The sequence below is a fragment of the Calidris pugnax genome, unplaced genomic scaffold, assembly GCF_001431845.1.
Source record: "Calidris pugnax isolate Ruff unplaced genomic scaffold, ASM143184v1 scaffold26, whole genome shotgun sequence".
NCBI classification, from domain to species: Eukaryota; Metazoa; Chordata; class Aves; order Charadriiformes; family Scolopacidae; genus Calidris; species Calidris pugnax.
Genome location: NW_015090765.1, coordinates 1471269 through 1496694, shown reverse-complemented (window position 1 = coordinate 1496694; position 25426 = coordinate 1471269). Strand labels below are relative to the sequence as shown.

The 25426-nt window shown below is 37.8% G+C and overlaps 1 protein-coding gene across 1 annotated transcript in view; it reads left to right on the top strand.

Moving 5' to 3' along the window:
• The window catches only part of GALNT18 (polypeptide N-acetylgalactosaminyltransferase 18), a 278270-nt gene that overhangs the window by 226900 nt on the left and 25944 nt on the right, over nt 1–25426 (top strand). The gene's annotated exons all lie outside the window — the stretch shown is intronic.

Genomic DNA, 25426 nt, shown 5'->3' with positions numbered 1-25426 from the left:
ACTGTGTAGGAGGAACCAGACTGTACCTGTCATTGTTTTCCTGCAACAATCCCTCTGTAAGCTGGTTAGTAGCTCTTCTATTGAAAACTAGAACATTATTTCTACCATCAATTGATAATCACTGGTATATTAGCACTTTGACAGTGAAGTTTGTTTATTCATTTTGAAAGAATTTAAGGAATATGAGAGTCAGCACTGACCCACATTTGTTGATAAAAGCTTTAATTTCTGATCTTTAGCTGTCCATGTCTTTTAAATGAAACACGCATTTTAAAACACTTTACATACATATATATGTATACTCACAGTTTATTTATACATTATCTGAAGCAACGTCTTCTTTACACAGTTTATTTATACATTATCTGAAGCAACATCTTCTTTATATATTTATTGTCTCATTTTCACAACTCTGAAATGTACAACCACCTTCTTCACACCATACAGCTGTGTCAAATTCCAAACCCTCTTCTTGTGCAAGCCCTTCTTCCAAAGCTCCTTTTTCTCTTTCTCTGCTGTTGTCCTGTTACTCTAATATGTGCCGAAGACTCCAATTACCAAACTTTTCCATTTTCTTGCATAACAGCTGGATTTCTTAACTTGGCAAACGAGAGGGTTAAGATATCATGTCTCCCCAAGTGGCTAAGTGTATGGGTGTAGGCAAAAGTGTTTCTAGGCAAATCTTGGTAGTAAAAATAATGTTACATGGTCTAGAACGTACCTGTCAAAGACAGATGTGAAGATAATCTAACTCTGAAAGGTAACACAAGCAAAAATGACATAAAGGAGATGGATGTATTTGTGGGAGTGACTGGAGAAACTGAAAATCCCTCCAGTTTGAATCACCTTTTTCTCTGACTACCTTTTCTATTTGCTTTCATGAAAGGACCCTGTTATGCTTTTCTTAAGTTATGGAATATGGTTTTACCCATGGAATTGTCAGTTATGTGATTTGACCATACAGCAAATGAATCCTCCTAATATCTCAGAAATAAACACAGAGCAATAAAGTAGTCTTGCCCTTTGTATCTGGATCTCACAGTGAACTGGAAACATGAGTTTGGTGAAGTGCAGATAGAATTCTCTACTTCCTTGCCAAGTTACATGCTGCAACTGTGTTCTGCGCTGGCTTCCCTCACTGAGCACTTTTCATATTGGTCACTAGTGGCATCGTGCTTGAGTAAATTATGAATGATGAAGACAAAAATATCTGAAAATACCATCCATCAGACCTGCTCACTGCGTGGGCTGTGGCTTATCTGTCACATAATTACGTGGTAACCACTGTTTGCCTCCAGGAGGTTTTTAAGCTAGTCCTTAGTGCTCACTAAGGAACTGTGTAATTCACCTGTGAGCCAGAGCCATTATTCTTCATCTTCTGGAAGGGCACCATAACTTTCTTCTGGCATATCATCTGTGATAACACCACACTACAGGCACAGTTGTAAATTCCAATTAGAAATTTTAATTATAGTTAAGAGACGAACGACAGCAACAGCCAAAGTCACTTCAATTAGCACAGTTAAGTATTCACCAGATCAAGAACTGCCTTTGTATATCAGCTGAAGTTCTGTATAAAGAAGACAGCAGCAAATAAATGATAGAGGGGAAAGAGGGAAGGGAAACTTTTCTTGACAAGATTCTACTCCTTTATAATTACGCTGTTGTGTCTCCTTCCTATTCCTATGTATTTAGTTTCGTAACTAATGATGGTAAAAGCAACCCCCCCAAAGGTCCATATATGAGCAAGATCCCAGTAGGGAGTGAGAACTTTCTTTAAACAAGGAGTAGATTTTCTCTGTTAGGGATTATGGTATTAATAGGGAAAGCACTAACGAACAGTACTGAGCATATGTCTTTGAGATTTCCATTGCACACACTGCATCTCTTGCTTTAGCAGAGCTGCAGCCATTGACAGTTCCTCCAGCATATTGGAAATACCTGAAAAAATGTTCCTTTTAAGCTTAGTGCAATTGCCAGTAACCACAAAAGATATTGGTGAGATGCTAATTTTTTTTCCAGTATTGGTGAAATGCAGTGTAAAGGGGGTTATTTTGCCCGCCTGGCGATCCTTGTCAAAAAGCTTAGTCCCTTGATTCAGGACTGCTTGTGTGATTGAGGGTTTTGGTGATGCCATTAGCTCGGGTGTGGAGTTTTACTGTTGCAGCTGCACCATTTATGGTTTTGGAGCTGCCACTATGGAAAGCTTTGCACCATTGCATCTGGATGTGCATTAATATATCTGGCTGCCAGGAACCATTCCCTCAGATGCAGTTTAAGTTGCTGTTGTTAGTTACTCCTACGGCCTGACTTCTAAACCGGGCAACTTCCTTTTTTTTTCTACTAACCTCTTTCAGATGTTTTTGAATTTTCATCTTTTTGCATGGGAAATGGCTTAGATGAGGTGTGTCACCTCGTAATGGTTTCAGAATGGTCTGTACGGCTACTGTTTCCTTTTAGCATGTCTTACACAAGAAAGAAATTACTGAAGTCAACAGAAAGGGGACTGCGTACCTGACATTAAAAATCCATGCTCCAATTTTTGCAGACAATATCAAGAACATCATGTGTAGCTTCACAATTAAACACTGTAGAAAATGGCAAGGAAATATCCTCAAATATTGCAATGAGATGATCAGAAATAATCCTCCGTGCAGTGCCTCAGTTTCATTTTAAGTAGATACCAGATTTAGTCATGGTAAGAATTCTGTGATTCAGATTCCCCAACCTTTCAGCAATCCGCTCCATATGTCTACTGTAGCTAACATTAGCATATTCATAGTTCATTCCTGCAAGTATCTTAGAGGGCTTTATCACTGTGTTTACTTTGTAGTGCTGTTCTACAAATAGAGAAATTGATGGGACTCTTACATGTGGTTAAATAGTAGGATGGAATGGAAAATGAGAACATAATCTGTCTGTTTCCTTAGTCCTCTGATATCACTAATGAGAAAGAGTTTCTCACAGCAGGGTATTTAGCTTGGCCTGAAAAGGGCACTTGAAAACTAGAATCCATGATTAGGTGTTTTGTACCCTCCTTCTGCCTTCAGAGAGTGCTTCCCAGGGTAGCTGTATTTTGTTCTGGTCCCCAGGAACCTGGATGCTTCAGGAGTTTTGATACCATCCACTGAGTAGAGCAACTTGCATGTTCAACCAGTGAAAATAACCAAATGTGTGGCGATCTTGCAATGCCTTCTCATGAATTTAAGGGAAGAATTGCTATTAATTTAGTAAGAATGATTACAAAATGTTGCCCAGATAATTACAGATTCAGTTGCGAACTCCTTTGTCTTTCTAAGTGGTAGCATCTGAACAGCTTAACTTTCCAAGTTGCTCATCCTCCCCTGATTCTGCTGCTGGAATGTATTGCTGTTCAGTGGTGGTAGAAATCATGTTGCTTTAGGTGCAGGAGAACATCTCAGGGGCAAAGCACAACAGCCCACCGTTGTTCTTGGCCAAAGAGACCACACTGGAGACAGCTGGGAGGGTGAGGAAGCAGCCCTGCTTCAGCCTGAAGACAGAGGGGACTGGGAAAATTGGGAGCTGAGGTGGACTGGGAGAAAGGGAGATGAGAGAAATGGAAAGGAAAGAAGGGAAGACAGAAGAATAGTATTGGCAAAACAGTACAAAACATAAAGTTCATGTGAGGTTGTGCGTTTTTTGCTGTTTGTTTTTTTTTTTTTTAAAGTGGTTCATGCAGAAAAGGGTGAAGGTGTTGGCAAAACAGTACAAAACATAAAGTTCATATGAGGTTGTGCGTTTTTTGCTGTTCTTTTTTTTTTAAAGTGGTTCATGCAGGAAAGGGGAAGGTACTGTTTTAATTCTTGAACTTGCTGAAGCAAAGCTACAATTTGGTGATATTTTTAGGCTTTAAAAGGTCTATTTCCAGCAGTGCCTCCATTTTCAATGTAAACATGGTTGCTTGTAGCTGCAGTAAGTACATGCCCCCGGCCTGATGGCCTTCTCCTCCTAATTCTGGAACCACCTGAGCCTGGATGTTTGGTGGTGGTGAAGACTGCTGTTCAACCAGGCCTGTCATCTTGAAGGCAGACTGATGTCATTGTGTCAGTTGCATGAAAACTATTCCCGAGTGATAATTTGGAAGATTCTTCGCTGAGAATGAAACACCATGTAATTAGGGACTATTGTATAATAAACAAGTACCATCAGTCAATGAAGTGATGTTTTAAGTACAGATTTGCCTTGAAAAGTGCTTGTGATTGAGGGGATAATGGGCAGTTCTGTGTTCCCTTGTTCAATAGTTTCTGGCTTATATATTTCTCAATTTATAAGTAGTTAAACCATGAAGCTTATCCAGGGGTATGAAAGTCAATAAAAACCAGTTAGATTTTGAGGAATTCAAGTTGAGGACCAGGGTCAGAAAACTAGATTGGGAGAATTACTAGAAAAGAAATGCAGGTCAGAAGGGACACCCGTTTGTATCTTATCATGTTCTTGCAAGAGATTGCAGAACTGACCCTCAGAAACTGATGCCTACGGCCCTATCTGGTGTGAATGATTGCATCTCTGCTGAGGGCAATGAAAGGAATTCATGCCAACAAGTAGAGCTGTGCCAGTTTACAGTGTATGAGACTCTGACCTGAAAGCTTTATGTTGTATTCTGAGCACAGCGTGTGAAGTACTGGAAACAGTGGTTACACAACTCCCACGAACTTCTAAAAACTCGGTATGATTCACAAGGGCTCCTTTTAAAATGTTATTCAGGTATATTTTTGTAAAAGCTACTTTTTTTTTCAATGTAATTTCTTAGCGTGGTGGTTGTTCATACAGCATTATTTGTTAATTTGTAAACAAGAATTTATATGAGTAAAAATAGCTATCACTGAAAGCATTTATATTCCCATAAAAAAATACAGGGTTGATCACAAACACCATCATTAGTCCAATTTCTAAAACCTATGAGAGGGAACAACTCAGAGATGTTCAACAAAAAAAAAAAAAATCAAATTAAAATAGCTTTGCAAATGATTTTTAAAAAAGAAAAAAATTAAATTTTTCAGTTTATTTTAAATGAATAATTTAGACATCTCAAGAGCAGTTAGTTTGATCTTCAGGCTATTGAAACATTACAAGTGTAAGCACCTCAAAATTGAGTTTTAATAGAGCCTTAATTTTAGTAAGTGTGTTCCAATGTTAAAAATTTTCTTTATATTCTGCTGCCTACTGAAATTTGCATTGTATTGGACAATTGTCAATACCAGGAGATGTGGGAGAACCACCATGTGCTTTGTCAGAAGGAGTGTTAAGGGCATCTGGAAGCAGAAACAGTAATCCCCTTAGGAGTGGCTCTCTGTGCATGTGAAGTATGCTGAGCAAGAAGCAAAATATACAATTTTATAGAGAGAAATTAACAGATAGCATGTGCTTGTATCCTTTACTACAGGTTAGGCCTTCCTTGACACCTTTCCATTTGCTTTAAAAAAAATAAATAATGCAAATACCGAATACTGCAGCTGCTTTTCCCTGGCAGTATTGACTCTGCTGCCAACAGAGCACCACAATATTGCTGTCCTGAGGAGTTTTAGACAGAGGAGTGTCTCAAGTTAAAGAGCAGCCTATAGCTGCCATGACTCAGTTCCTGAGCCTGGCTTATGGATGGATACTTAAACTTTTCCTTCTACACCTGAAAATTAAACTCAGAGTGAAATTGTAATTACGTGGCTTATGGATGGATACTTAAACTTTTCCTTCTAAAGTCATAGTGAAATTGTAATTATTCTAGGCCAAAAATACAGCATTCTAAGAAACTACGTACATTTCAGAAAAGAAGATGTCTTTTGTTATTTAGAAGTAGGACCCTGTTCTTAAGTGTGTGTGTATAAAACCCATAAGCCTGGCTGCCCGAGGCAGTAGTTACACAGAAGGCCCCACATCCAGCAGCCGCTCAGAACAAGCACGTTTCAGGGGTTCTCAGGGAATAAGGAAGAACAGAACAAAACTTGCCAATGTGGATCAATGATTGACCCTTCAAACTTGAAAAATCACTGCAATCACTGCAATAAAAAGCACAGTGGCTGTTTTAATGGCTCTCAGTCACATGCAGATTCACATGCATGTTCACGTTTGTCTTCAAGGTAAATGTTAGACACATTAATCACCTAAGACAGTGTGATGTAGTACCATTTCTTTCTAAGGACCTGCTGAGGCATTGGTCTGAAGTTAGCAATAACCTGGTTTATAATAATTATTTCATGTATGCAGAGTCACACAGAGGCTGTACAGAAAATGAACTGCACAAAACACTCCATTACATCTTGGTGCAGGTACCTGCAGTGAGAAGTCACGGGGTGCGGTAGGGAGAGCGGCCCTTCATCCACAGTGAGGAGGTGGATGTTCATACCAAACGAAGAGCTGCAGCCATTCTAATTCTAATTTTTATTTTAAATATATTCTGTAAAGGGCCTGCTTGCTATGGCAATTAATGTCTTAACTAACACATTCCTGCTGAGTAGTTTATTGAGGCTATTTATATTTCTGTTAATTTCTTTCAGTTCATAAATCCTGATTTTGATCCTAGTAAAGTTAATAGAAACTGTGACCTTGTTTGCAATGGAAACAAAATCTGGTGTTAAGTTTGTTGCAATCCCTTTCAAAATTGAGAGTTTTTCTGATGTCCCTATGAGAAGCTAAATCCAACTTTTTCAAAGTTGCAGCGTCTTTGGAATATATGGCAGGTGCATCAGAGAGCTACAGAGAGGATTCAAAGGCTTCCAAAACTAACCAGTCCTTCCTTGGTGTACCACAGGCAGTACAACGCTTTCTCTGGGGGATGTGTTGTGGATGGAGGCTGTAATATCTATGTTATTTTCTTTTTTCAGTCTTTTTCCTTAAGTTTGATTCTGGCCAAGTTCTCATTATTTACTTCCATGCAAAGTGTCAGAGAATCTGTTCATCTGGTTTCTAGTTTTGGTGCAAATTTTGTACTGAACCATTTGCTGTGATTAAATTATTTCTGTAGTTGCTGTGGTTTGATTGAAGAGGCTTTCTGTTGGCAACAGGGTAAAAGACACTCGAATTCAAAAGAATAAGCCCAAGAGTTCCTTCAGGTTTCAGACGTAGGGTAGACAAGGTCTTTTGTGTGTTCCACTTCACTGATAAAAAACAAAAGTAAAGAAAAGAAGCTGTAGAACTGCATTATTCTGGATCAGAGGAAATATCTTCCGCATCCCTCAATTTGGAAATAACTGAATGGATATTGCTGCTTATTTACTTTTGTGTTTGAAACTATGTAGTGTAAAAACATTGTGTGTGCCTGTGAGAATTGAGAGAACTGATCACTTGGAATTGAAACTCCAACCATAGTGAAATGAAACACTTGAAAAGCTATCATTTTTTTCCTAAGAGTAACATTGATTTTCTCATTTAGGAGCGTATAGCATTTAGGTACTCTGGGAGAAATGGGTTTGTTGTGAAGAAATTTTTTCTTTGTTTCAATAGGATGGCCTAGAATTAAAAGACTTACAGACACCTTAGATGGTTTTGAAGTCTATATTCTTGCCTAGTGCACAGGATCACTGCTGAAGGTGAGCCTGAATAATGAAAAAGGAAAATATTACTATAGAAGTATAAGGTGAAATCAGTGATCTGGCTAAAGCACTAATCTTGACATTCAGGTTCCAGGACCTGAACTGCAGTTAAAAAGCAAGAATTCAAAAAGTAATTCAATTCTTTTGAGTGCTGTGAATGTATAGGACCAGAAGGAAGAACATTAAGAAGTTGAATTAATTGAAAACTTAGAGCCAAGAAGGCTCCAAGACAACAAAGGTCTTTTTCAATTACTAGTGGCTAATCGATAAACATTTTTCTGACTGCTTGTTTTATGCAGGTAGATGCAGCAGAAGAGTCAAAGGTAACTTGGCCAGTGCCACAGATGACGTGTGTTTGAAAAACAAATAAAACCCCAAACCACAAAATATAACAGGAATAAAATCAGTTGTCCGTAATATGCCATTACCTGTTCAATCATCCATTCTTCTAAATAAAAAAAAAATAATGCTTATCTTGAAGAATGGATAAAGGTTCTTTTAAGATAGCTGCACTATTTAATATTTTACAGGAGAGATACTGGTGCAATTTTACATACATTACAAGATGTGCTGCAAAGATACAGAAGCGTAAGCTGACCTTTAATGGAGAAAAGATTGCAAATGCTGATAACAAGTAATGTCAGAAGAGTACTCAGAAAGTGCCATCAAAGACGTTCAGTTAGAAAGCTTCTGCCTAGTGAAGCAGAATTTCCACAGAGATAATGGAAACTTCACCTGGCAAACATTCTGACGTACTTTACCTAGACTTGATAAAGTTAGCTTTCATCACATTACTGCAGAAAAGAATAATGCATCACGTCAGCAAAAAATAGCAGTAAGAAAATTTGTGTAGTGCCCAGAGAAGTAAGGTGGGGACCACCAAGAGTGCTCGTGCACAGACACGACAGGATCAGTAAAACACCTCTGTCCTGCTCTGTTCTATCATACACAGGTCACACATCTGGGGTTTTTTTCAGTGTGTTGGGGGGGGTTGTGTTGGGTTTTTTAACAAAAATTTGGTGAGTTAATACTGCTGTGCATTACAAAAGGTTCTTCCCAGAATTTTAAAAATCATTTATGAAGTATTTCCACTTCCTGTTCTGTGTATCATGTTCTCATTACCTTGCATATTTTCTGCATTGCTTTAATTTTTGCACTTGCCTCTCAGCCCTTGGCTTATCCTCTTCATCTTGAACTCTATTGCCTTTCTATATGACTAAACCCTGCTTTAGCATCATTATAGTCTTTCTTGGTTATCTTGTCCACTGTTAATATGTCTGTTACTGATACAGGAGGAGAGGGCCTTATATCTGCTGTCTCTATACTTTGACTTGGAAACTATTCAGCATTTTGTTAAATAGATGAGGAAACAGATGTTAGATAGATGTAAAATAGTTTGTTAAACAGATGCAGGAAAAGAGGGTAAGTAGAATATCAAAGGAGTTGGGGTTTAGGCTACCTTAAGTTAACATCTTTTTTTTCTTTGCATTTTATAGGATTCAGATTGTGGTTACTTGGTTTGTGATGGTCACTGTAAGAACTTGCCTCCCTAGTTCACATTTGTAAGGCAATTTTCCCAGAATATCTGTAGTAAAAAAAACTGCATTGAAAATTTAATTGAAACAAACTGTTGTGAGCAAGTTCAGTGTCTAAGAATTTAAAATTATCAGAGCATTTCAAGCTCTCATGTGGTGTTTTAATTTAGAAGAGATTAGAGTTGTTAGGTTGAATATTATACCATAGTTCAAAACTTTTTCTCGTCTGGGAAATAAAAATGCACATACATTTCTATGCATGTTTTTTTCTTGTGTTAGAGTATGTAATTTTTTGTATGGATATTTTTGGCCAAAAGGATTTCAACAAGGTAAAACATAAAAATATTTGAAAAAATATTTGAAAACATGATGGTGAAACACTGCTGAGCTTCTGTTGTCAATAGCGTAGCGGTTGAGAACTGTGAGAAGCCATACCTCCTGTCCATGTCAGAGGGGTGGCTGTCTCTGGCCTTGGACTATCAAAGGAGTTGGGGTTTAGGCTACCTTAAGTTAACATCTTTTTTTTCTTTGCATTTTATAGGATTCAGATTGTGGTTACTTGGTTTGTGATGGTCACTGTAAGAACTTGCCTCCCTAGTTCACATTTGTAAGGCAATTTTCCCAGAATATCTGTAGTAAAAAAAACTGCATTGAAAATTTAATTGAAACAAACTGTTGTGAGCAAGTTCAGTGTCTAAGAATTTAAAATTATCAGAGCATTTCAAGCTCTCATGTGGTGTTTTAATTTAGAAGAGATTAGAGTTGTTAGGTTGAATATTATACCATAGTTCAAAACTTTTTCTCGTCTGGGAAATAAAAATGCACATACATTTCTATGCATGTTTTTTTCTTGTGTTAGAGTATGTAATTTTTTGTATGGATATTTTTGGCCAAAAGGATTTATTTGAAAACATGATGGTGAAACACTGCTGAGCTTCTGTTGTCAATAGCGTAGCAGTTGAGAACTGTGAGAAGCCATACCTCCTGTCCACGTGTCAGAGGTAGCTGTCTCTGGCCTTGGACCCGATGTGACTGGTGAAGAGTGTGCCTCATCTTATTTGGTTATATCTTAATCATTTCTGTGATGTTTCACAAGTGTCCATGTTTTTTTTTTTTCTCATACCCGATGTGACTGGTGAAGAGTGTGCCTCACCTTATTTGGTTATATCTTAATCATTTCACTGATGCTTCACAAGTGTCCATGTATTTTTTTTCCTCACAACAAAGATGTATTAAGTGGCTCTCCCGAGGCCACACACTCCCAGTACCCTGATATTCAATACACTACTTTAGTCTTGAGTTGAAAGATTTTTTTAAAACTGAAATTAACTTCCCATTTTCTATTAACAGTCTTTCTCTGCCAGGTGGAACAGGTGTAAAAATTTCCATAGTTCGGTTGATTTTCATCTCAAAAATACGTAGTACATCAAAAAAGGAGGACAGGACTTTCCTTTGCTAACTTGAAAATTTTTTTAATTAATGCTTTTGGAGAAATAGAACAGCTGTGTTGGGTACCTGCAGTGTGGCATAATCTAATACTATTTGACAATTTCACATTTTGTAAACGCATTAATCTGAAATAGAGTTGCATATTATGTAGCAATTACTAGAGTTACCCGTATTTTGAAGATGTCTCTTCTCATTGCAAATTGGCATTTCAATCAGCAGTTTTTAAAACCAATTGTTACTTACAATATAAATTCAGCATAAAACCAACATAGTTACTGGAACACACATATAGCACTTGGAGATGGATGTTGTAGTAATTGTCGGATGGTTGTCAATTTAAACATTCTTTTGATTGATATTATACTATCTCATTAGTTACTTCATCAGAGTTGAAGTTCTGAAAGTCATATTTTTGTTTCTCAAATTCTTGAGAGTATGCGATTAATTCTTAGAGAAGGTAGTTGATACAGTAGATAGAAGATTCACTTTATAATTTCTTTAGTTTTATTGATAATTTTATTATGTCATTCCATTAATTGAAGTCATCCACTGGCTCATTTAGAATTCATGGACCAAATTCAGTCCCCATGAAAGCATATTTAACTCCCTCTGTAATTACATGAGCCATATTACTTTCACAGCATTCATTCAAATTCTGATCAGCAATTCAGTTTCAACTTTAGCTCCTCTCTGGAATTGTTCACCACTTGCAGAGCAGGATTATTTGCAGAAATGTTTACAGAATTATTGTATCCACAGTGTGTCTCTGAACAAGGGAATTTTTTTTCTCTTGTTCATTAACCATCATTTTTCCAATCAGGAAGCAGAGAGAATATCAGAAATTATTTGTTCACATAAAGTCTTGATTGTATATTTATGAGTAACTCTGGAAAAAAAATATTGCATTGATGTATAAGCCAAGGAAAGAGCTATGTTTGTCAGATAATTAAGTTGAAATCAGCAATCAGACTAGCTTTTAGCAAGAGTTGACTCAATCTAAACCTGGTTATAGTTACAGTGCACAGTAGAGGTATTTTCCCCAAAAGAAAATATGGGAAACTAGAGACTTTAATTTAGGATTGTTTCAGGAACCAATGAGTAGAAATTAAAGCCAGTTGGATACAAATTAGGAATAAGGTGTATGTAGATACCAGGGCAGATGAATAGCCATCGTAAGAAGCAGTGACAGTAACTTTGGAAGTCATCAAAGCTGACACTATTCTGGAGACTTTAATTTAATGCGCTACAAGTTATTGGACTTGGAGGTCAGCAGGTGGAAGTATACAGCCCATGGCGTATGGAAGATCAAAGTAAAAAAAACTAATGGTCATCTTTGGCTCTTAAATCTACTAACATGTCAGCTAAGTGGCAATCACATCTATTAATTCTTTGAATTTTGATTCAATTCAGAATGTACAGAAATGACATCGAATGTTACAGTAAAAGAACAATGATATGCCTTTAAAGAAAGTGGTAAATGTTTTACGTGTAACGTAAATAACCTTATAGCTTTAAAAACAGTTGCTTAAAAATGTCCTTAGTAATTTGTCTTCCCTTTTTAAATTTTTTTTCTTTTAAAGTGTGATTAAACAAATCCAACAGGGATAGCTCTGCTATGCCAAGCCTATCTGCTCAGCTGGCTGTCCAGAAAGGCTTAGGGCAATCAAGTGCAAAAGCTGATGAATGCATTTAAGTCATTCAGGTGTTCCTACAATATTAACTTTGTATTTGTTTAGCGGGGAACTGTGCTGATTGCGAACACTGGAGCTTTGTTGCTCTTGCTATGTTAAAGATGTAATGATTAATTCAGCATTCATATTCCATTCTGTGTTTATTTTTAGTGCTTTCGAACTCTGAAATTAGCCCTAACATTGTGAGGTCTACATTGACTGACTCACTAATGGCATCGATTTTGGAAGGAAAAAATAGCAGTATCACTTATAAACTCACAAGTTTTGTTAAAATAACATGAAGTTTGAATAAAAAACTTGAGAAAACTGAGACAGGTTACACATTAAACCTGGAATTTTTACAGATCATGCCGCTTTGCATCTAGAATGGAGGTCTGTCACCAAAGGCAGGGACAGACCTCAGGATGTAGGAAGGAGATCATGGCAATGATGGTAAGTCAGAGCTGTGAATGTCAGGTTGGTTTGGGGTTTTAGTCAAATCTATTTTACATTAACACATAATCAAATCCTTGAATTTTTCATTTGTCCTCATATGTGTTCAAATGAGGAAATCTTCCATTGTTCATAGAAATTATTAGATACCTCTGCTTAGTGTAGTATGTTGTGATAAAAAGGTTTCCTTTGTTATTATGTGCCTGCACAGTGTTTTCACAGTATGGGCATATAGTGGGTACCGACTCACTTCAGAGTGTTGTGTGATGTCACCATTACAAAAGCACCATATAATTACATAGTGTTCCCGGACAGAATTATGACCATGAGTGACTAATCATATTTTTATTTATGTGTCCAATATAGTCATGACACTATGTCTTTCACCTATTGGATTAATATAAACATCTCATCAAGTTTAACCTCTTTCTTGTTAGTAACTATGAATTTGGGTTTTTTTTTAAGAATTTCTGAAGCAGTCAGATCACTTTTTTTTCCAGATTGCATTTTTTAATTCAATATGATAAGTAACAGGAATAATTGCAAGTGTTTGCATAATGATGGACTGGGAGAATTGGGACTTTCTTGAGCACTCCAGGCAAATTTAAAGATGAACTATCAAGTGAACTAAATGTTATTCTGCCAGATGTGTGATGTACATGGTTAATACTCTGAAGTACCTAATTTCCCACTTTTAACAGGAGTCATGCTGAATAATTTTGGCTTAACTGTTTGCTGCAGAATGCCCCTTTCTGGCTTCTAAATATATTTTTAATATCCTGTGTAGCTTGTTTTCAACCGAAGTAAAATCTGCCCACTGTAGACTCCATTCATAACTGCACACAAACAAGTTGAAGGAATATTGTAATCTTAGAAATCCTACTTGAGATGATAACTCTGTAGTTATGGTCACTAATAGGAAAAGACCAACACTTACAAGAACTGTGGCAGGTTCGATCTTTATTAGTCTTTGACTTCCTTGGTACTCTTCAAACTTCTAAAAATCACTACTGGTTTACTTTTTTGTTAATCAGACAAACCTTACTTCTTATGATTCTTCCTGTCCCTCCAGCTTTGTTGTTGCTCTCCAACTGTTTGCAGTTTTGTGCTTATGGGAAGCTATTTCCCAGAATCACGGAATGGCTGAGGTGGGAAGGCACTTCTGGAGATCATCTAGTCCAACCCCCCCTGCTCAAGCAGGGTCATAAAAAAAAAATAATGCTTATCTTGAAGAATGGATAAAGGTTCTTTTAAGATAGCTGCACTATTTAATATTTTACAGGAGAGATACTGGTGCAATTTTACATACATTACAAGATGTGCTGCAAAGATACAGAAGCGTAAGCTGACCTTTAATGGAGAAAAGATTGCAAATGCTGATAACAAGTAATGTCAGAAGAGTACTCAGAAAGTGCCATCAAAGACGTTCAGTTAGAAAGCTTCTGCCTAGTGAAGCAGAATTTCCACAGAGATAATGGAAACTTCACCTGGCAAACATTCTGACGTACTTTACCTAGACTTGATAAAGTTAGCTTTCATCACATTACTGCAGAAAAGAATAATGCATCACGTCAGCAAAAAATAGCAGTAAGAAAATTTGTGTAGTGCCCAGAGAAGTAAGGTGGGGACCACCAAGAGTGCTCGTGCACAGACACGACAGGATCAGTAAAACACCTCTGTCCTGCTCTGTTCTATCATACACAGGTCACACATCTGGGGTTTTTTTCAGTGTGTTGGGGGGGGTTGTGTTGGGTTTTTTAACAAAAATTTGGTGAGTTAATACTGCTGTGCATTACAAAAGGTTCTTCCCAGAATTTTAAAAATCATTTATGAAGTATTTCCACTTCCTGTTCTGTGTATCATGTTCTCATTACCTTGCATATTTTCTGCATTGCTTTAATTTTTGCACTTGCCTCTCAGCCCTTGGCTTATCCTCTTCATCTTGAACTCTATTGCCTTTCTATATGACTAAACCCTGCTTTAGCATCATTATAGTCTTTCTTGGTTATCTTGTCCACTGTTAATATGTCTGTTACTGATACAGGAGGAGAGGGCCTTATATCTGCTGTCTCTATACTTTGACTTGGAAACTATTCAGCATTTTGTTAAATAGATGAGGAAACAGATGTTAGATAGATGTAAAATAGTTTGTTAAACAGATGCAGGAAAAGAGGGTAAGTAGAATATCAAAGGAGTTGGGGTTTAGGCTACCTTAAGTTAACATCTTTTTTTTCTTTGCATTTTATAGGATTCAGATTGTGGTTACTTGGTTTGTGATGGTCACTGTAAGAACTTGCCTCCCTAGTTCACATTTGTAAGGCAATTTTCCCAGAATATCTGTAGTAAAAAAAACTGCATTGAAAATTTAATTGAAACAAACTGTTGTGAGCAAGTTCAGTGTCTAAGAATTTAAAATTATCAGAGCATTTCAAGCTCTCATGTGGTGTTTTAATTTAGAAGAGATTAGAGTTGTTAGGTTGAATATTATACCATAGTTCAAAACTTTTTCTCGTCTGGGAAATAAAAATGCACATACATTTCTATGCATGTTTTTTTCTTGTGTTAGAGTAGATAATTTTTTGTATGGATATTTTTGGCCAAAAGGATTTCAACAAGGTAAAACATAAAAATATTTGAAAAAATATTTGAAAACATGATGGTGAAACACTGCTGAGCTTCTGTTGTCAATAGCGTAGCGGTTGAGAACTGTGAGAAGCCATACCTCCTGTCCATGTCAGAGGGGTGGCTGTCTCTGGCCTTGGACCCGATGTGACTGGTGAAGAGTGTGCCTCACCTTATTTGGTTATATCTTAATCATTTCACTGATGCTTCACAAGTGTCCATGTATTTTTTTTCCTCACAACAAAGATGTATTAAGTGGCTCTCCCGAGGCCACACACTCCCAGTACCCTGATATTCAATACACTACTTTAGTCTTGAGTTGAAAGATTTTTTTAAAACTGAAATTAACTTCCCATTTTCTATTAACAGTCTTTCTCTGCCAGGTGGAACAGGTGTAAAAATTTCCATAGTTCGGTTGATTTTCATCTCAAAAATACGTAGTACATCAAAAAAGGAGGACAGGACTTTCCTTTGCTAACTTGAAAATTTTTTTAATTAATGCTTTTGGAGAAATAGAACAGCTGTGTTGGGTACCTGCAGTGTGGCATAATCTAATACTATTTGACAATTTCACATTTTGTAAACGCATTAATCTGAAATAGAGTTGCATATTATGTAGCAATTACTAGAGTTACCCGTATTTTGAAGATGTCTCTTCTCATTGCAAATTGGCATTTCAATCAGCAGTTTTTAAAACCAATTGTTACTTACAATATAAATTCAGCATAAAACCAACATAGTTACTGGAACACACATATAGCACTTGGAGATGGATGTTGTAGTAATTGTCGGATGGTTGTCAATTTAAACATTCTTTTGATTGATATTATACTATCTCATTAGTTACTTCATCAGAGTTGAAGTTCTGAAAGTCATATTTTTGTTTCTCAAATTCTTGAGAGTATGCGATTAATTCTTAGAGAAGGTAGTTGATACAGTAGATAGAAGATTCACTTTATAATTTCTTTAGTTTTATTGATAATTTTATTATGTCATTCCATTAATTGAAGTCATCCACTGGCTCATTTAGAATTCATGGACCAAATTCAGTCCCCATGAAAGCATATTTAACTCCCTCTGTAATTACATGAGCCATATTACTTTCACAGCATTCATTCAAATTCTGATCAGCAATTCAGTTTCAACTTTAGCTCCTCTCTGGAATTGTTCACCACTTGCAGAGCAGGATTATTTGCAGAAATGTTTACAGAATTATTGTATCCACAGTGTGTCTCTGAACAAGGGAATTTTTTTTCTCTTGTTCATTAACCATCATTTTTCCAATCAGGAAGCAGAGAGAATATCAGAAATTATTTGTTCACATAAAGTCTTGATTGTATATTTATGAGTAACTCTGGAAAAAAAATATTGCATTGATGTATAAGCCAAGGAAAGAGCTATGTTTGTCAGATAATTAAGTTGAAATCAGCAATCAGACTAGCTTTTAGCAAGAGTTGACTCAATCTAAACCTGGTTATAGTTACAGTGCACAGTAGAGGTATTTTCCCCAAAAGAAAATATGGGAAACTAGAGACTTTAATTTAGGATTGTTTCAGGAACCAATGAGTAGAAATTAAAGCCAGTTGGATACAAATTAGGAATAAGGTGTATGTAGATACCAGGGCAGATGAATAGCCATCGTAAGAAGCAGTGACAGTAACTTTGGAAGTCATCAAAGCTGACACTATTCTGGAGACTTTAATTTAATGCGCTACAAGTTATTGGACTTGGAGGTCAGCAGGTGGAAGTATACAGCCCATGGCGTATGGAAGATCAAAGTAAAAAAAACTAATGGTCATCTTTGGCTCTTAAATCTACTAACATGTCAGCTAAGTGGCAATCACATCTATTAATTCTTTGAATTTTGATTCAATTCAGAATGTACAGAAATGACATCGAATGTTACAGTAAAAGAACAATGATATGCCTTTAAAGAAAGTGGTAAATGTTTTACGTGTAACGTAAATAACCTTATAGCTTTAAAAACAGTTGCTTAAAAATGTCCTTAGTAATTTGTCTTCCCTTTTTAAATTTTTTTTCTTTTAAAGTGTGATTAAACAAATCCAACAGGGATAGCTCTGCTATGCCAAGCCTATCTGCTCAGCTGGCTGTCCAGAAAGGCTTAGAGCAATCAAGTGCAAAAGCTGATGAATGCATTTAAGTCATTCAGGTGTTCCTACAATATTAACTTTGTATTTGTTGAGCGGGGAACTGCACTGATTACGAACACTGGAGCTTTGTTGCTCTTGCTATGTTAAAGATGTAATGATTAATTCAGCATTCATATTCCATTCTGTGTTTATTTTTAGTGCTTTCGAACTCTGAAATTAGCCCTAACATTGTGAGGTCTACATTGACTGACTCACTAATGGCATCGATTTTGGAAGGAAAAAATAGCAGTATCACTTATAAACTCACAAGTTTTGTTAAAATAACATGAAGTTTGAATAAAAAACTTGAGAAAACTGAGACAGGTTACACATTAAACCTGGAATTTTTACAGATCATGCTGCTTTGCATCTAGAATGGAGGTCTGTCACCAAAGGCAGGGACAGACCTCAGGATGTAGGAAGGAGATCATGGCAATGATGGTAAGTCAGAGCTGTGAATGTCAGGTTGGTTTGGGGTTTTAGTCAAATCTATTTTATACTAACACATAATCAAATCCTTGAATTTTTCATTTGTCCTCATATGTGTTCAAATGAGGAAATCTTCCATTGTTCATAGAAATTATTAGATACCTCTGCTTAGTGTAGTATGTTGTGATAAAAAGGTTTCCTTTGTTATTATGTGCCTGCACAGTGTTTTCACAGTATGGGCATATAGTGGGTACTGACTGACTTCAGAATGTCGTGTGATGTCAGTATTACAAAAGCACCATATAATTACACAGTGTTGCCGGACAGAATTATGACCATGAGTGACTAATCATATTTTTATTTATGTGTCCAATATAGTCATGACACTATGTCTTTCACCTATTGGATTAATATAAACATCTCATCAAGTTTAACCTCCTTCTTGTTAGTAACTATGAATTTGGGGTTTTTTCTAAGAATTTCTGAAGCAGTCAGATCACTTTTTTTTCCAGATTGCATTTTTTAATTCAATATGATAAGTAACAGGAATAATTGCAAGTGTTTGCATAATGATGGACTGGGAGAATTGGGACTTTCTTGAGCACTCAAGGCAAATTTAAAGATGAACTATCAAGTGAACTAAATGTTATTCTGCCAGATGTGTGATGTACATGGTTAATACTCTGAAGTACCTAATTTCCCACTTTTAACAGGAGTCATGCTGAATAATTTTGGATTAACTGTTTGCTGCAGAATGCCCCTTTCTGGCTTCTAAATATATTTTTAATATCCTGTGTAGCTTGTTTTCAACCGAAGTAAAATCTGCCCACTGTAGACTCCATTCATAACTGCACACAAACAAGTTGAAGGAATATTGTAATCTTAGAAATCCTACTTGAGATGGTAACTCTGTAGTTATGGTCACTAATAGGAGAAGACCAACACTTACAAGAACTGTGGCAGGTTCGATCTTTATTAGTCTTTGACTTCCTTGGTACTCTTCAAACTTCTAAAAATCACTACTGGTTTACTTTTTTGTTAATCAGACAAACCTTACTTCTTATGATTCTTCCTGTCCCTCCAGCTTTGTGTAACTCTGTAGTTATGGTCACTAATAGGAGAAGACCAACACTTACAAGAACTGTGGCAGGTTCGATCTTTATTAGTCTTTGACTTCCTTGGTACTCTTCAAACTTCTAAAAATCACTACTGGTTTACTTTTTTGTTAATCAGACAAACCTTACTTCTTATGATTCTTCCTGTCCCTCCAACTTTGTTGCTCTCCAACTGTTTGCAGTTTTGTGCTTATGGGAAGCTATTTCCCAGAATCACGGAATGGAACTGTTTGCAGTTTTGTGCTTATGGGAAGCCATTTCCTAGAATCACGGAACGACTGAGGTGGGAAGGCACTTCTGGAGATCATCTAGTCCAACCCCCCCTGCTCAAGCAGGGTCAGCTAGAGCAAATGGCCACCTCAGGATACTTTATTTTTCTATTCTGTCCATACAAGACAGATGAAACCCAACTCGTCTTGGGCAAGCGAAGGGTCCCCTGTATGGGCAAATGTAAGTGGCATAATTCTGTCTCTTCATCTATTTGCTAACTCTAAGCCAAGGATTGTGTCTGACCAGGGCTGAAAAAGTTCCTATCAGGAAAAAAGTTCTATGGCCTCAGGTAATCATCACTTCCCCAAAAAGCTAAAAGTTCCCCAAGAATTGGGTTGGATATAAAAGAAACACTAATATTTCTGACACCTTTTCTTAGCTCCCTGATGCAAGCAAGCCAAACATGAAGGATATAAGGTAACTTTAAGCAAATGGAGTAATCCATAAAACTGTCTCATCTTCAGTACAAAACAGTAGCACCTGTGATTCAATAGTGTGTGGAATAATTGGGATGAGGCCCCCCAGGTGATGGTGAAGGATAAACTCTGAGTACTTGAGGCTCACAGGACAATGACTGAAGCTCTAATTTCAGTAAGGTTGGCCCCAGGATTTCAGTCAGTGCCTCATGAAACACTGTCTGGCCAACACCCATGAAATGAGCACCAGGCTTGAAATGCAGAGCAACTTCAGACGAGTCAGATACTCTGTGCAACCAGGGGGCTAATCTGGTGACCTGTGTGCTGTAGAGAAGGTAAGGTCAGGAGGAGTTTTATTGAGAGGGCAGATCGCTTCATGTACGTGTTTTGAGATAATGAAATGTGAGGAAGTTTGAGTTCCTTAGTATTAAGTTGATTGTTAAGGGAAGAAAGCATGAAAACAGTGTCAATAAAGAGCAGTACTCCTGTGAATAGGAAACATTTTGTATTACAAGTGCAAATGGATGCAAGTAATCTAAGAAATGCTAATTAGTTAAACGGATTCCCTTGCAAAAACAGGCTTTGTGCTGAAGATTCAGGAGGGCTTATGAAGAGATGCTTAGGGAGGGACATCAGAATTTGACCTCTCCTACTCAAAGGCAGAACAGCTAAGTGAAAAACCTACATTAACGTGTATGAAAAGGCTTGCTTAGGAGCAGTTGTGCATGCAGGAAGTTAAAATCTCACAAAATGGAAGAACTTTTTCTCCAGGTTTGTCAACTAAAAGCTGAAAAGCTGGATCAGTGATGTGAACACGTTGCTTTTACTTGTCTGATGCGAAAACAGATAGGTCCACATGGACTCAGATTGTTTTTCTGCCCTGTCTTCAAAACATTTTTCTTCCCTTCAATGGCTACAAAATTATAATAAATCTCTACGGTCAGATCAGAACAGGTCAGATTGTGCTCGACACGGTATCGGGATCAGGTACATTAGTCTGATTCAGTGTCTCAGATGGGGATGTAGCCTGTCACCTCAGCTTTCCTATTCATTCATCTCCCAAGTTGTTCTTTGAATGTTGCAGGAATAAAATTTTCTGGTACCTGCTTTTAGGGCTGGTGCAGTTTGGTTCACAAGGAAGGGGCTCGGTTGGCTTGAAGCAGACCATGAGATTTCATCTGCAATTTCCAAGAAGTTGGTAGTGTAATTTTTAACTCTCCAAGTTTCTTTCCTACTGTGAGTCTGACAAGTAGAAGTCACGGCGTGAGTTATACTGGAGACTCCCTGACAAATTGCTCTCCTGTGATTCTGGTTATCAGGATACCAATAGTGCTTTTTGAAAGGAGCAAGACAAAGGAAATAACTTGTAGTTAGTTGTATTCTGTCCTCTAGCTGCCTACCAAGGAACCATCTGGACCAGCAGTTTGTTGACTGAAAATCCAACATTTTACTCCAGTCTGGTTTTGTTTGGGGGAAAAGCTAAGTATAATGATGTGGCTTTGAGTTACGTTTAGCTCTGTGAATACTCTTTTGTGGTTTTGCTACACTTAATTTATGTCACAGACCAACATAATGGTCCAAGGTAATGGTCTGAAGCTGTGGCAGGGGAGATTCAGATTAGATATTAGGAAGAATTACTTTACTGAGAGAGTGGTCAGGCACTGAACAGCCTGCCCAGGGAGGTGGTGGAGTCACCATCCCTGGAGGTATTTAAGAAACGTGTAGACGTGGCTCTTCAGGGCATGCTCTAGTGCCCAAGATTATTGGTTTGTGGTGGGGTGTAGTGTGTGGGGTTGTGGGTGTGGGGTTTAGTTGGTGGGTGGTGGTTTTGGGTTTGTTGTTTTTGTGGTGGTTGTGTGTGGGGCTTTTTGTTGTTGTTTTTTTGGTTTTGGGGTTTTTTTTGTGGTTGGACTCGATGATCTCGGAGGTCCCTTCCAACCACTAAGATTCTGTGATAATATGTACAATAGAGAGAAACCCACTCAGTGAAATATGTTTTCCCATGTAGTAGTCTTATTGTGAGCAGAGGTTCAGTGTAAGAGAAATCTCCCTTTACCTGAGAAATCCAGGAGCCCTGAAGCAGCGTGGAGCCCAGGGGGTGTCTAGCACAGCATGGTAAGGCTTCCAAAACCCACAGCAGGGACTGCAGACCCCAAGATCTGTGGTCACCTGCTCCACACCTGCCACCCCCCCACTCCTAGGGAGGATCTGGTGCCAGAGGGCCCCTGTGGGGATGCAGGTTTGCACTGTGCAAAATAGTACAAAACACTAAATAGTTTATTGAACAGTGTAATAATTCTTCTTATTCTTTTTGTTCATACACAAATTAGGAGGCTGCTAACAATAGGAACTGTTGTTTTAGAACAATCAAAAGGATGTTGTGAAATGAATTTACTTAAAAGAGTACTGAAAGAACTGTATAATTCATATTGCAAATATTTAGTGACTTTTAATTATGAGTGACTGATGTGCCTACTTTTTGTATTAAATCTAAACAACCAGGCAGAAGCCTTTTTCTTTTCTTTTTGTCTGTGTTCTGCAGATACGCTATAGGATAATCTACTTCAGATAATAAAATAAAGGCTCCTAAGACAGGCAGAAAACGCAGAGGAGAATCTGTGACATGATCTGCCTTTGGTGATGAAAGCAGCTTAGCCTCACAGCCTCGTGATACCTCAGCAGCCTGAAGATTAGCATAGCTATTTCAGCTGTTCACTGTTGTACTTGAAGGTCGTTTAAACAACCTGGTTTTAGAGTCCTTGGTTTTACTTTGCTGCCTCATCCACCTGATCAGCTGTTAGTCAGAAAAGCTGAGTGTCTTCTACTTGGCCTGTGGGGTACCTTACTGTAAGGCCTAATTTGATAGGTGAGCCTTCACAGTGATTGAAGGCCCCAGCAATAAAGCCCTAATGAATGAAAGTGGGGAGAGGGAGGCATCATTCTATTTGCACAATTAAGCAATGTGCCTTTGCATATCATAGGATTTACTGTTTCATTTCTTGCCAAGGTTTAGAGCCTGATTCGTGCAAGGGGCACAATACGAGTGCAGTTGGCAGTGTTCTTTGTCCTAGAAGGAATGAAGCTCACTTGGACAAGCACAGTAAGGCTTCCCACACAGCTAGGACAGTTGACTTGGCATTAATGTCCTGCTTGACATGAAAGCAATTTTCTGCTTTTTAAACAGCTTTATTTATTTATTTGTTGCTAGTCCAGACAGTCTTTTTAAGACACAAGTGCTCATGGTAAAGAAATCTTTGCATATGGTTACTTCTAATGTTCTTCCTCATTTCCATCTTTCCTTTAAAAATGTCATTAGCACTAAAAGTACATTCATTGATGAAAATGAATCTGGTGATGCTTTTCTTTGCCCTTTTCTTGGGGACCGGAAGGACGGAGGAATCTCTGGGATGTCAGCACAGTATTCTAGCCTGAGACACATTTTGATTTTCTTTGCAGAGCTTTGTGAATTTTGCAATTTATTCATGAAAACAGGCAGGATTGAAGCTACAGTTTTTGTGTGAGGTCATAGTATACAGACTCTTCATTTCTATTCTAGATGTTGACTTTTTTCTCTGTCATTTGCTGTCACCCTGCAAAGAGTGGAGCTACTACTTCAAGGCATTTGGTGGGCAAGAAAAGTGCCATTTCTATTAAACTGCATATATTTCTCCACTTGCCTTGGACTGCTTAAAAACATTTTGGAAAGAAATTTCCAAATTGGCAGAGATTTCATTTGCTGTAGAGTTTATTAAAAACAATGCCACTGAGCATGAAAGTAGGCCATATATATAGTATGTGCTTGTTCTGTAATTATAGACTCTATATGACATGAAAACCTGATGCAAAACCTCTGCAAATGTTAATAGTGTCATGGTTTGACTTTGAAAAATGACTAATTCTAACCTGGGAAAGGACTACCCAAGTATCCACTGAGTAGCTCATCGGCAGAGCTTGGTAAGAGAAGGGCTTACCACTGAAACTGCAGCACTAAAAGTTCTGTATATGGAAAAGCACAATATAGTGCAAGTAATAAGCCTTCGAGATGGGGTTCCCAGATGGCAATGTGTTATAGTCTCAGCTGTATGACAATTCTTAAAAGCCATGTGAGAGACTAAAACCTGAAGAAAATTGCCGGTGCGAGTGCTGTACATCTGTGCTGAGTTTCTCTTGCACATCTGCTTTTAAAAAAAGTAAAATTCCTTTTCTTATTTTGGTGTTTATTTTGAGGTCCTCTGCTGCACCGGCAGAGGTTTTTCTATCTAGTCACTATGTTAGAATATTAATAGTTCTCCAGAGAGCTAGTGGTGCCCATCTCATGGGTCACCACATTGCGTTCCTAACTAATTCACAAGTTTAATAATACCCATAATAAGACTTTTACAGTATAATTATTTGACACCAAGAATTGAGAGGTTAGGAGGTCAAGTGGGAGGTTAAAGCTGCTGCTGTGGGAAACACTGCTAATAGGGCTAGGTGAAACCTTCAGAGCTTCCCTCTGTGGAAAGCGGTCTGTCAGTGGTGCCAGAGAATCACAACAGACTGTGGGATGTCCTAGGCTATTACTTCAACTTTAACTTGCACATTAATTAAGTGTACAGTCCAGGGTAATGTAACTCTCTGAGTTCTTTATAGGTTGGCTTCAGCTGTTCTGCTAGCCTAGACTAAATTTAACAACAGGTAGCCCACCTTCCCATAAAATCTAGGGGGATTTAAAAAATCTCATTATGAAGTACCTTTCACTGTTCACCAGATCTTTAGGTTCCAGCTTCATCAGCCAAACTATTGTTTTGATACATATTTTTTTTCCTTTTTTCTTTTGAGACATCTGAGCAAGAGGGAAATTGTGTGGAATGTGCAGAGGAAGATAAGCTCTTTGGTAGATGCCAGCATTACTTCCTCTACTTTCCAGGAATATTTGATTGTAAAATGTGACCAATGAAGGCTAGCATCCTGATCTAATTAGGAGCTGAAGATAACCTGTTGATACTTGCTAGGCTGACAAGTAAAAAGAGGAAGGGCTAAGAAGGGCTTTGGAAATGAAGAGAAGCAGTTTTTCCAGCATGGAAAACATAACAAGTGGAAGGATATTGCCTTCCTCAAAGGCAACATGAAAACCAATTTTTCAGAAGCATTCAGGATGGATTTGAAGAGGGCATGATTGTTGACATCAGTGAGGAAGCCAGCAAGGGTCAACTCTGAGTGGAAAAGCTGTATTTTAGAGATATTTTGCAGGGGAAAAAAAAGGCTACATAACAAGACATGATGACTTTGGAAGAGGTTTGAGATGAAGATGTGCATTATAGAAACTCACAGTTACCTGGCTGTGACTATGCCCAGAGCAATCTGAAGCACTTGGGTCTACCTGTGAAAAGGTAAATATCTGCTTTTAAACCTGTTGAAGCTGAGCTACCAAGTGCTTATACACGGATGGCAATGAACTTGCTCAGATTTTAATTTGGCCAGATGGAGTCAATTCTGGTGTAAAGGACGGACCAGTGCATCAGCCTGTGGGGCCAGTGGCTGAGTTTGTTTGCTGGTGGGCATGCGTCTGAGGAGAGGAAAACAAGGTAAGAAAGACATGGGGTTCTGTAGGAATCCACAAAGAAAACTGAAGGGTGAAGAGGGATTAGTGGGAGACCAAACGAGGACAGTCACAGGAGCCATGGGACAGCATGGTGTTTAAAAACAGGACACAGTTGTCCATGCCAGAATGGTTCTGATTTACTTTTTTTTAACCACCTTTTATTTTTTTTTTTCCTGTGGAAGAGTT